This window comes from Hyperolius riggenbachi, chromosome 5, assembly GCF_040937935.1.
Source record: "Hyperolius riggenbachi isolate aHypRig1 chromosome 5, aHypRig1.pri, whole genome shotgun sequence".
In the NCBI taxonomy this organism is placed as follows: Eukaryota; Metazoa; Chordata; class Amphibia; order Anura; family Hyperoliidae; genus Hyperolius; species Hyperolius riggenbachi.
In genome coordinates this window covers 196,605,229-196,617,363 of record NC_090650.1, presented here as the reverse complement: position 1 = coordinate 196,617,363, position 12,135 = coordinate 196,605,229, and positions in this window count along the sequence as shown.

The following is a 12,135-nucleotide window of genomic DNA, read 5'->3' as shown; positions in this document are numbered from 1 at the left end:
CTTATTGGTTAACCGAGCTAATCTTAGTGTAGGATACATCAGGAAGATGAATGTTAAGAATCTCCTTTTCTTGAAGTATATGGAATTGATGTTTGGATGTTTGCATACACTTCAAGGGCTCTTCCTGGGATCTGTAGAGTGAGAGGAAGAGAAAGATGTTCCCGGTCTCAACTGCTTGACAATAGTTAGTAGAAGTTAGTAGTAAGAAATACCCAGATAGCTCATGGTGACCCAGAAACGCCTGGAAGGTATAAAGGGCCTAAAGAGATCAAAAAGCCCAGTTTAAAAAGCAATGGCAAATGTAATTTTACCTTCTTAATACAAAAGGTGTTTGCGATAATTCAGCTGTAAGTTTGCAAATGTGGTTTCCCATGAGCTGTCTGGGTATTCCTTAGTACTGGTCTAAGCCCTATCCCATAGTGTCATATCAATCCATACCATGCACTAACGACGACCAATAATTATAAAACAGGCTGTATGTATGTTGGATTGGTGTGGGTCTGTAAAATGTATTAGCAACAGGCACTATACTCCGGTAGTTCTGGATGTGCAGCCTTGCTTTCATGGTCATAAAGAGATGATTTGCATATTCACGAGTGAAGCATTATAGAAAATTAGTTGCTCACTCACAGCTGAATAACCACAAATATCTTCTGTTTTATGAAGCAAAAAAAATGTAGAAGTTAGTAGATGAGAAATTCCACTCGAGCATAGTCTTCAGGTTAGAAGTGCAAGATACAATTCACATAAATGTCTGAAAGTCTGAAATTGACTGTGGACCCTTGAAAATTGTCCTGGAGAAGAGACAGGGCTCTGAGCAGAGTGGCTACTGGGAAAGATGCAGAAGTTGTTGGGGAAAGTGAAGGATCAAGCATAGAAAAAACTGGAAGGATGACCAACAGTATTATGAATAATTATTATTATTATTATTTTTAACTTTAGTTGCTATTAGCCTTACTGAAGAGCTTAGACAGTTCTGGTTAGGGTAGTTAGCTGTTTGCAACGAGACTCCAAGATGGCTACACCCAAAAGACTTCATAGTGGCTATCTTGACTATGTTAAATAGCATATTACAGCCACAGCGTAATTCAGGCACTGGAATGTGGCTATTATTGCGGTGCTGATGTGCAGTGGAATTGTGGCAGTGATATACAGAGGCAATGAGCACTGGGGGTTTTGTTACATTAGCTGTGGGGGTAAGTGTTAGGCATAGATAGGAGGGAGGTTAGTGTTAGGAGAAGTAGAGGGAGGTTAGTGTTAGGCAATGATAAGGGAGGGTTAGTGTGAGAACAGGGGTACAGTGAAGGATAGTGGAATATCAGTATAATTACCAATATTCTACTATTGGGGATCGGGGGGTGGTAGCGTAAGAGTGAATTTACCAATATTCAGCTATCAGGATTTCCTCACAACCATGTTAACGGGGAGGCAGTACTTGGAGGGACAGAGGTGTCTGCAAGCCCCTGGTGTTGCTGGTTGGCCTCAGGGGGCCTCAGGGGACTCTCCTGTTGCTGAATACAGCCTGCTGTCTACAGTCCTGGCCAAAAGTTTTGAGACTGTCAAAAATACTGGAAAGTAGAAAAGTTGGCGCTTAAGTTTTTATAATAGCAATTTGCATATACTCAAGAATGTTATGAAGAGTGCTCGGATGAATTGCATAGTCCTTCTTTGCCATGAAAATTAACTGAATCCCAAAAAACATTTCATTGCTGTCATTAAATGACCTGCTGAGATCATTTCAGTAATCATCTTGTTAACTTAGGTGAGAATGTTGATGTAATGTACGAGGCAGCTGTGGAGAACAGCACCACCGCCGCAGCTGCCTCCATGTGGCCATCCGTTACTCCAGCGTCCAGGAAGCCGAGGACGGTGCCGTCTTACTTGCCGGAGGTCGCCTTAGCGCGCAGGTGCGCGCACAGACAGGACCTTTATGCGGGGAGGAAGCCCGTCAGCTGACTTGCTGGTCAGCTGATGTGAGAGGAGACCCACGGCGCCCAGGATTGGTTGATGAGAGGGGGGCGTGCCAGTTAGGTCTCCTCTGCTTCATAAGCCTCCGGGCTTCATTGTTACATTGTCTGTTGTCGTGAATACTTGCGTGTTAGCGCACAGACCTTAGGCTAGTTCCCTGGTGTTGATGCTAAGGATTTCACACCTAGTCTAGGATATCGCTGTCTTGCTATTTGTTTATTGTAGACTAGTTCCCGGGTGTTGATGCCAAGGAGTTCACACCCAGACTAGGATATTGTTTACTATATTGATCTCCTGTGTATGACTCTTAGCTATTACCTCTGACTCTGATCCTGCCTTCTGATCCTGTACTTTCGCCAATCTGCCTACCTGTTACTGAATCTCTGCCTGATTACCGTTTACTGTCTTGTCTCACGATTTTGTACCGATACGTACCTTCCTGTTGCTGAACCTCTGCCTGATTACCGTTTACTCTCTTGTCTCACGATTCTGTACCTATACGTACCTCTTTGTTGCCGACCTTGCCTGCTGACCATTCTACTCGCAAGTGGGCCCTCGCCACTGGTGACGTGTTTACTGCACCAGCTCCGCTGGTTAAGCAACTCTGCTAGGCTATAGTTCAGCCTTAATTACCTGCTCACTAGGTATCTGTCATTTTAGTATTACTGTATCCCTTAGGCTGCTGTATAGTCTGACTCACCCGCCCCTCGGGTGTTCATTTGCCTGCAGTATATTCTGAATCACCCGCTCCTCGGGAGATTTAGCCTCTTCAGTATTGTTTCTCCAGCTTGCTGGAGCTTGTACGCTAGTGCACGCTTCGTGTACTGATAGTACCTCACCAGCCCCTCTGGTGAGGTTTCTTCAAACCATTAAAGTTACGGTTGCACCCAAACACTTACACTTTATTAAGTGTCCAGAGGCTAGCCATATCTGTATTGTTGGTGATACTGCAGATCATCAATAATCAGATACTCTCTGTGTGCTGACACCAACCGTTACAGTTGACAAGCACAAGGCTGGAGATCATTATGTCAGGCTGATTGGGTTAGAATGGCAGACTTGACATGTTAAAAGGAGGGTGATGCTTGAAATCATTAATCTTCCATTGTTAACCATAGTGACCAGCAAAGAAACGCGTGCAGCCATCATTGCGTTGCATAAAAATGGCTTCACAGGCAAGGATATTGTGGCTACTAAGATTGCACCTAAATAGAGATGTCCCGAACGGTTCACATGCGAACTTATTCACGCGAACAACATGGGTTCACATTCGCATTGGATCGCGAACTTTATGCCGGTTCGACCCGCCCTCTATACTACATCATTGGGCTAAACAATCAGGCTGCACTCCCTCCTGGAGCCCCCCCTCCTCCTTATATAAGGCAGCAGTGTCGGCCATGTTCTCACTCTGTGTTGCTGCAGTATTAGTGATAGAAGGGAGAGACATTGGAGAGATAGGGAAAGCAATAGGTAAGAGGTCTGTTAGCTTGCTCCTTGCTGATATTTGTTGCTGGAAAAGCACCACCAAAACAGCTCTTTTGAGAGCTAATGTTCTTGTGATGTGGTTTTTTTTTTTGTGTGTGTGGCCCACTGACACTGTATATACAGCCCTGTCTGTCGCAGCTGGCCCTTGTTAATTGCTATACTGTGCCAGGCCCAGCACATTCAGTGCCTAGTGTGACTGCTGCACACTGTTTTATATACCAGTCTGTGCATACCTTTCACTGCACCTGTGTGTATGACAACTGCACATTGTATGGTAATACCAGTAACTGTATACCTTTCACTGCACCTGTGCGTGACAGCACGCAGTTTTAGATACCAGCCAATGCATACCTGTTCACTGCACCTCTGTGTGACCGCACACTGTTTTATATACCAGTCCATGCATACCTGTTAACTGCACCTGTGTGACAGTTGCACATTGTATTGTAATACCAGTCACTGTATACCTTTCACTGCACCTGTGTGTGACAGTACGCAGTTTTATATAACAGTCACTGCATACCTGTTCACTGCACCTCTGTGTGACCGCACGCTGTGTTATATATACTAGTCCATACATACCTGTTAACTGCACCTGTGTGACAGCAGCACATTGCATTGTAATACCAGTCACTGTATACCTTTCACTGCACCTGTGTGTGACCACATGCTGTTTTATATACCAGTCCGTGCATAACTGTTTACTGCACCTGTGTGACAGCTGCACATTGTATTGTAATACCAGTCACTGTATACCTTTCACTGCACCTGTGTGTGACAGCACGCAGTTTTATATACGAGTCACTGCATACCTGTTCACTGCACCTGTGCCTGACCGCATGCAGTTTTATATACCAGCAGTCAGTGCACCCATTTTCACTGCACCTGTGTGACTGCACATTGTATTATACCACCAGTCATTGCATACCTTTTCACTGCACCTGTGTGACTGCACATTGTTAAAACAGGAGTCACTGCAACCTTTTCACTGCACTGGTGTGACTGCACATTGTATTAGTCAAGTCAGTGCATACCTTTCACTTCATCCCCTCCAATATGGACAAAACAAAAGGCAGAGGCAGAGCCAGAGGCAGGCCACCCAGCAGGTCTGTTCTATGTAGTGCTGACGTGATTTTGTGCGACCATGGACCAAAGTACAGTATTCAGAAGGCACGTGCCATTAACTCCCAAGATTGCCAGGATGTAGTGCCATCATCCTAGGGCTCAGCGGTGTGGACATTTTTGTGTGTGTCTGCCTCAGATGAGAGCGATGTCATCTGTACTCTCTGCCACCGAAAATTGAGCCGTGGAAAGACCAAGACCCGTATAGGGACAACTACCTTACGAAGGCACATGATTAAAAAGCACAAACTGCAATGGGATGACCACATGAGGAAAAGCAGCATGGGGGCCTATTGTCAAGAAGGGCAGCAAAGAAGCCACTTCTCTCCCAAAAAAACATCAGGTACAGATTGATCTTCTGCAGAAAGTATAGTGAATGAACTGCTGAGGACTGGGGCAAAGTTATATTCTCTGATGAAGCCCCTTTCCGATTGTTTGGGGCATCTAGAAAAAGGCTTGTCAGGAGAAGAAAAGGTGAGCGCTACCATCAGTCCTGTGTCATGCCAACAGTAAAGCATCCTGAGACCATTCATGTGTGGGGTTGCTTCTTATCCAAGGGAGTGGGCTCACTCACAATTTTGCCAAAAAACACAGCCATGAGTAAAGAATGGTACCAAAACACTCTCCAACAGCAACTTCTTCCAACAATCCAACAACAGTTTGGTGAAAAACAATGCATTCTCCAGCATGATGGAGCACCGTGTCATAAGGCAAAAGTGATAACTAAGTGGGTCGGGGACCAAAACATTGAAATTTTGGGTCCATGGCCTGGAAACTCCCCAGATCTTAATCCAATTGAGAACTTGTGGTCATTCCTCAAGAGGCGAGTAGACAAACAAAAACCGACTAATTCTGAGAAACTCAAAGAGCTGATTATGAAAGAATGTGTTGCTATCAGTCAGGATTTGGGCCAGAAGTTGATTGAGAGCATGCCCAGTCGAATTGCAGAGGTCCTGAAAAAGAAGGGCCAACACAACACTGCAAATACTGCCTCTTTGCATAAATCTCATGTAATTGTCAATAAAAGCCTTTGAAACGTATGAAGTGCTTATAATTATATTTCAGTACATCACATGAACAACTGAAACAAAGATCTAAAAGCAGTTTAGCAGCAAAATTTGTGAAAACGAATATTTTTTGACAGTCTCAAAGCTTTTGGCCAGGACTGTACTGTACTGCCAGATCTCCTGTTGCAGAACACTGCCTACTAGCTACTCTATTGCCTAATCTCAAGTTGCTGCCTGTCACGCGCCAGGCCCGGGACAAGGTCCTATAGCACCCAAGGCTGAGACACTAAAGTGCGCCCCTTCGTCCCTCCCACCCCAGCTGTCAGTTCCCTCCAGGAACTCTCCAGTCATCCGCAGTATCTCAGGGTTTCCTCCAACCTGTCCGTTCCCCCCTGGGTTCCTAGCCTGTCAGCTCCTTACCGGGGATTCCCCCTGCCTGTCCTTTGCCTCCTGGGAACCATACAGCCAGATCCCTTCCTGGGTTTTTCCCTGCCAGCCAGTTCCTTCCTGAGATCCCTATGGTTAGCCCTTCCTGTCCTGCCAGTCTGTCCTGCTAGCCTGTCTTTGTCCAATGGTTCACTTGGCCAGTATCCCCTGTTATCTCGCCAAGTACCCTCTGTTCTTTCCATCACTGGTGCTGTAGTCCTAGGGGTCGTGACCTGGCAAGCACCGGGCAGCAAAGTAGTCCGCCACCCACTAGGGGTGACGGCCCATCATCCCTTGCGGGGTGCGCTGGTAAAGACACGTGCTCGTTTAGACGCCACACCCTGGGTCTGCTCGCCCCTTGATACCAGTGACGGGATCAACATAACCCCGACAGTTTGCAAGAACCCAGACAACCCCCCTTGAAAGTCCTGGGTTTGCCCCTGGGCCCTGGGTGCTACCACTGATCTTTACTGCATCTAGTCCCCTAAAACCTACCAGCAACACCACTGGCTTTCTGACACCCTTGTCCTTCCAAGTCCTGCCTCCCTGTTCCCAACCTTATGGTATAAGCTACAAAGAGGGCTCCTCTAACACCTTGAAACTCTGGCTGAGATATGACACTTTTGTCTGGAAAGTTAAAAACTAAGGCCTTTTGATCACCAGCAGGGCTATTTCAAGTCCACTGTGATATAAAAAAGTATCTTGAATTAATTGTGTTAAAATTAAATTATAAGATCAACAGCAAATCATATTATGTGAAAGCCTTTTTCAAAATTACAATGACGCTTAGTGTCGTAAATGAATCTAACAGTACCACCTAGTGGTATGAAACCAGAGCTGCATCATAATTTATGTGCAAATATAATTTGTATAGATCAACTCATACTGTATATAAATTCATTACAAAATTAATATGTAAAAATCATATAAAAAAATAATGTGCATAGTTCAAAATACAAATAAGTCTGTTAATAACATCTATACATAATGAGCTTAAATTCATGGAGCAAAAAATAATTATTTTAATCTAATTCCAGTGAACTATATTCCCCTTTTTTACTGAAAAATTCCTACTTAATGAGGAGGTTAATGAAGTATTAATAAACACTGGTAACTCAGTTAAAGGCACCATGAACAGTGGCAAAAAAAAGAAAAGAAAACAGAACTTACCTGGGGCTTCCTCCAGCACACCCTAGCTTGCGTGGTCCCTTGGCATCCTCCTGGCTTCTTCCGCGGTCCCGCTGGCGGCTCTGGGAATACAGCAACTTTGGATCAACGGTGCCGCATTACCGGAGCCACCTGCGGGACCGCCGAAGGCATCAAGAGGATGCTGGATGACCTCGTGAGCTACGGTGGGCTGGAGGAAGCCCCAGGTAAGCCCAGTTTTCTTTTTTTTTGCCACCACTCAGGTCCCTTTGATCTAATTGACTCAATACCTTATTTATCAGATAAACCCAGAATAGTTTTTGGCATTTTTTTTAAACCCGAAGCTCATTGTAAAACTTTTAGTGATCAGGTCAATAATAGCCTTCCAGCTTATTTTTAAAAAATTCTATAATAATAACCGGTACTTCCCTTAAAGTACTTCTGATCTGAAGCAAAGCTTTCTAAGGTAAGCACAGAGGTACGCACATGCTAGATCCATATACCTCTGTGCATTGTCCGTTCCTTTCCTTGTTCCCCCAGTCTTCATAATCATTCTTTTAAAAATGTAACTTTCAGCTCAAGTCAAATTTTCAGACTGGAAGAGGCCAACTTGCAGCCATGTTCCCTCCTATTCCCCTCACATTCTCTTCTCTGCTCTATTTACTCTCCTGAATCGAGCAGGAAAGAGGCGGAAATGGGAGGGTGGTAGGAGAGTACATTGTGGCAAGTCTGCAAAAAGTCAGATTTTTCAAGGCGTGACTACAGAAGCTGGAGGGAACGAGGAGAGGAATGAACAATGCACAGATGTGTAATACAGTATGGTAATCCAGTATGAACATACTGTACCTCTTTGCTTAGCTTAGCAAGCTTTGCTTTGGGTCAGGTGTAGTTTAAAGGGACTCCGAGCACCAGGGCAGTTTCTAGGCTAAAATACACCGAGGGCGAAGGTTAAGATTGTGCCCCAACCCCCCCCGCGAAGCCAGGTATACATGTCCGCAGTGTAGGTTAGCCAGGTCTAGTTGCACTCAGTATAGGTAGCCAGCTATAGGTCCCCTCAGTATAGGTAGCTAGGCATAGTATAGGTAGCCAGGCATAGGTGCCCCAGTATAGGTTAGCCAGGTAGGTGCCTCCAGTATAGGTAGCCGGTATAGTTGCCCCCAGTATAGGTTAGATAGGCAGGTGCCCCCGGTATAGGTTAGAAAGGCAGGTGCCCCCGGTATAGGTTAAATAGGTAGGTGCCCCTAATATAGGGAGTCAGAATAGTTGCCCCATCCTAGGTTAGATAGGTAGGTGCCCCCAGTATAGGTTAGTTAGGTAGGGGCCTCCAATATAGGTAGCCAGTATAGTTGCCACCAGTATAAGATAGGTAGGTAGGTGCCCCCAATACGGGTTAGATAGGTAGGGGCCCTCCAGTATAGGTTAGATTAGGTAGGTGCCCCCCAGTGTGGTTAGATTAGGTAGGTGCCCCCCAGTGTGGTTAGATTAGGTAGGTGCCCCCCAGTATAGGTTAGATTAGGTAGGTGCCCCCCAGTATAGGTTAGATTAGGTAGGTGCCCTCCCAGTGTGGTTAGATTAGGTAGGTGCCCCCCAGTATAGGTTAGATTAGGTAGGTGCCCCCCAGTGTGGTTAGATTAGGTAGGTGCCCCCCCAGTATAGGTTAGATTAGGTAGGTGCCCCCCAGTATAGGTTAGATAGGTAGCTGCCCCCCAGTATAGGTTAGATTAGGTAGGTGCCCCCCAGTATAGGTTAGATTAGGTAGGTGCCCCCCAGTATAGGTTAGATTAGGTAGCTGCCCCCCAGTATAGGTTAGATTAGGTAGGTGCCCCCCAGTATAGGTTAGATTAGGTAGCTGCCCCCCAGTATAGGTTAGATTAGGTAGCTGCCCCCCAGTATAGGTTAGATTAGGTAGGTGCCCCCCCAGTATAGGTTCGATTAGGTAGGTGCCCCCCAGTATAGGTTAGATAGGAAGCTGTTCCCCCATAATGGAGGGGGGACCCGCAGCCGCGGGGAGGGCAGCCCGACCTCTCCCTCCCTCTCCTCATCGGGCGCCCTCCGTGCTCCCCCCTCCGAGTCTGACTGCACAGGAAGCATTGTGTACAGAGCGCATTAGCGCAACTCACCTCCCTCCCTGGTTCCAATCGCCGCCGGTCTCCTCTTCTGTCTTCTCCTCATAGCCACTGACATGCTGCTTCCGGGTAAACAGGAAGCAGCGTGTGTATGAGCGGCTATGAAGAGAAGAGGAGACCGGCGGCGATTGGGACCAGGGAGGGAGGTGAGTTGCGCCAATGCGCTATGTACACAGCGCTTCCTGTGCAGTCAGACTCGGAGGGGGGAGCACAGAGGGCGCCCGGAGAGGAGAGGGAGGGAGAGGTCGGGCTGCCCTCCCCGCGGCTGCGGCTCCCCTCTCCGTTACTGCGTCCACAGTCCTTCGGCGCCCAGGGCGCCCGCACGGGCCGCACGGCCCTGGAAACGGGCCTGCCGAGCACCTCTCATGGGCAAGACGACTTCCAACAAAGTTGTGCTATGACCCCTCTGGAGGAGCCTCTTGCAATGGCCATGCGTGTCACTTCCTCTTCCTGCTTCATTCAGTGATGCAGTTCTCTAACAGAGAAGACAGGGGTGACCCGGAAGTTATAACATAGCCAAGACGGCAGCCGCGAGTTTTAAAATTGAAATCGAACGAAAACTATTTGGTGTAGAACGGCGATTCAGGCATCAAATGAAAGAGGAGAGCACAAGCTACAGAACTGTATGCATCTTTAAGTACTTAGCAGTACTGGTCAGAGTCTTAAAGGCATACCCATGAGAGGTGCTCGGAGTCCCTTTAAGTTTTGAGCAATAGTAGGACTAATTTACAAATGGATGAAAATTTTCAAGTGAGAGATGTTTCCATGAGAGAGACGCTCTGGGCTCTTCCTTTAGATATCTTGGTGTCTGGCCTCATATGATATTAATGTGGAATTGAATTTAAATCTTTATATAAATGCTTAATGAATTCATTCCTTTAATTTGTATTTTGAACTATGTATTTTTTTCTTTTTACTATTATATGCTTTTTATTTAATGCATATACCAAACATTTTAAACTTACATATATTCCCTTAAATCAGCAGTAAAAGTGATTATATTTAATCAAAGACTGCGAACCATATAAGCATCAGAATATCATTTTGGGGTATTTTAACAAAACCTTTTAAAATTTTATTCAGTGAGCACATATAAAGTTTGTTGAAGGTCTTTGAATATACCCCTTTGTAAGGTAACTATCACATTATTAGAACTCCTCCAGTGGCCAAGTATATTATTTAATGCTGTAAAAAGTCAGTGTAGACAGACTCAACTGCTTGCCGACCGCGTCTAGCCAATGCGCGTGGCCGCATTGGCAGCCCCAGGACCGCCTAACGATCGGCGTGAAGTCCTGGGGCTTCGTTTTGCAGGAGATCTCCTGCTTGGTAGGCAGAGTGGAGCTCGGAGACTGTTAGACGGCGTCTAATTAGCATGTACAGTGCTGCAATCTACAGTAGCGCTGTACTGGGGACAGCCGTGTGACACGGCTGTCCCCTCTAGAGGCCCAGGGGTGATCACGGGGATTGGCTGGTGGGGGGAGGGAGGGCGGTCTGGGGAGGAAAAAAAAAGACAAATTTACTTAAAAACTAAACACATAAATATTTATTTAAAAAAAAAATAAACACTGGGGGAGCGATCAGACCCCACCAACAGAAACCTTTGTTGGTGGGGAGAAAAGGGGGGGGGGGGGGGGAGAAGAATCACTTGTGTGCTGTGTTGTGCGGCCCTGCAGCTTGGCCTTAAAGCTGCAGTGACCTATTTTACAAAAAATGGCCTGGTCGTTGGGGGGGGGGGGGGTAAAGCCTGTGGTCCTGAAGTGGTTAAAGGACAGGTCCGGGGTTAAAAAAAAACAACAACAAAATATACCTGGGGCTTCCTCCAGCCCCTGGCAGCCTATCTGTCCCTCGCTGCAGTTCCACTCCCAAGTGGTGGCCCAGGGTCCTCCGTTGCGGATGCTGACCTTGCCAGGCACTCATGTGGCCTGGAGCATTCTGCGCAGACACAGAAGGACTGCGCCTTTGCAGAGCACTCCCAGGTACGGGAGTGTAATTGCGAGTGGCGCGGCTGCGCATTTGTGCAAATGCAGAAGATGCTGATCTGACGAAATTGGCACCTGCAATGAAGGGGACCCAAAGACATCGGCTGGGAGCTGAGCTGCAGCGAGGGAAAGATAGACTGCCAGGAACTGGAGGAAACCCCAGGCAAGTAGATTTTGATTTGTTTTAAAACACCGGACCTGTCCTTTAAGACAAAAGTGTGATAAAACATAATGGGCCGGATGCTATTCCAGGTGATAAGTAGCTTGCAGATGCGAGATACTTGTCACCTTGCCATCGCATGAGGTTTACCGGCAAATCCTATTGCCAGTTTCACTCGTGCGATGGCCGATCATGAGGGAGCATTACTCAGGCGAAAGCCTGAGCGATGCTCCCTATTACCGGGCGATGGGGAGCGAGGTTTACCCTGTGGTGCTGTCCATCAGCACCACAGCCTCGCTCCCCACACATGCGCACAACCCGCCGAACATCCGCCGCCATCTTCCGCCACTGCATCTGGGGGTCTCCTTTAATAAGGAGACCCCCAGAGCTCCCCGCCGGCCGCCGCTCGTCTCTGCAACCCCCCACAAAGCTACAAAGTTAATTGTAAGCAATTTTCTTACCGCCGCTTTACACCCGTCGGCTGCCGCACCTCGCTGCAAGTCCCCGCTGTGTAATTACAGTGTATGAGTTACTGTAATTACACTCGCTAATAACTGAGTCCCGTCAAAGCATCTTTGAATCAGCCGCAGGGGCTCCCCATTGGTTCACAGGCTGAGCCATTTTCATTGGTCCAGCCTGTAAACCAATGGGGAGCCCCGGCGGCTGATTCAAAGATGCTTTGCCGGGACTCTGTTATTAGCGAGTGTAATTACAGT